Below are 1,527 nucleotides of genomic sequence, written 5' to 3'. Positions count from 1 at the left end.
AGGGTGGCATTGCAACCTCCCGATCCGCCCTGCTCTGTGCATGACAGGGGGCGGCGCCCCAACTCCCCAATCCGCCCTGCTCTGAGCCAGACCAGGAGCTGCACCTAGGGATTGGGCCTGCCCTCTGCCATCCAGGAGCAGGCCTAAGCCAGCAGGTCGTTATCTCCCGAGGGGTCCCAGACTGCGAGAGGGCACAGGCCGGGCTGAGGGAGCCCCAATCTTAGTGTCAGATAAGGATAAATTCAGGGCAAAAAGCAATCAAGAAAACAAGGATGGCTTTTTATAATGATAAAAGGATATAATCTGTAATGAGAACCTAAAAATATGCTTTTATATATTCCAGTCTGAAAAAATACTCAAAAAGTACTATATTCTCATTAAAATTTTTGATTAAAAATGTAAATAAAAATATTAACAAATAGAACCTATTAGCATATTAAAAGAATAGTACAACATAATTGATTACAATTCATCAAAAAGAAAAAAGATCAGTATCTACTACCCTGAAAGAGATTTTGTGGAATTCAACATCCATTCTTAACGTAAGGAAAATAAAACCTTCTAATAACATAAGTACAGGTGAATAATTCCTTAAGATCCACCCACTTACTCAAAGGCAACATCATGCTTAATGGAAAAATACTGAAGCATGATCATTAAAGTCAAGAACAAGATATCTGCCAAAGATATCATTGACTGTGATTCTGACATATCATTTTCTCGGATATCCTAGTCAATGTCGTTAAATAAAGGGAAAAAACAAGAAATATAAAAATTAGAAAAAGGGGGGCTAAATTTTATATTACTTGAAAAGAAAATAATTATCTATGTGGAAAATCCAGGAGAATCAACTTGAAAATCATTATAATTAGTAAGAGAATTCATGAAAAGGCAAGAGCTGGTATGCTATTACTATATTAAAATCAGTAACTTTCAGACATATGCATATATACACCAACTAGTTGGGAGGAATGATAGAATCACTTTCACAAGCATGCTAGTCTCCGTCATGATTACCACCTTTTTACCAGGTTGATTTCCTGTGTCTGCAATGCTACCTCCTTATCCTTGCCTTCTTCCCGAGGGGCTGATGCTCCTTCGAAATCAGGACATGACTGCCTCCAGGAAGCCCTCCCTGACCCCCACATCCCCTTTCTAGGCTCTGGTTCTTGTTTAGACACCATGTTCTCATGGTGCATACCACACAGCATTGTAACTGGTTTGGGACCGCCTTCCCCATCTGACTGTGAACTCCATGAGAAAAGGGACCTCGACTGCATGCTCTCAAGCTCAGCACCAGGCCTGGCAAAGATTGGGTGCTCTGCCAAAGCCCACAGTAGATACCGTTAGGCTTTGATTCTCTTCATTGGAAGTCATGACCCAGGATGGAGTATTGAACCAGAAAAAAGAAGTTTGATTTTGCTGTAGAGAATATTGAACAACTGAAATTTGAATAAAGTATATTAGATAGAATTTTAAAAATAACAATAATGGACCAGATCCCAAACAGATAAATGGCTGAAGATT

The sequence above is a fragment of the Myotis davidii genome, unplaced genomic scaffold (assembly GCF_000327345.1).
Source record: "Myotis davidii unplaced genomic scaffold, ASM32734v1 scaffold289, whole genome shotgun sequence".
Taxonomy (NCBI): Eukaryota; Metazoa; Chordata; class Mammalia; order Chiroptera; family Vespertilionidae; genus Myotis; species Myotis davidii.
This window is presented reverse-complemented; position numbering follows the sequence as displayed.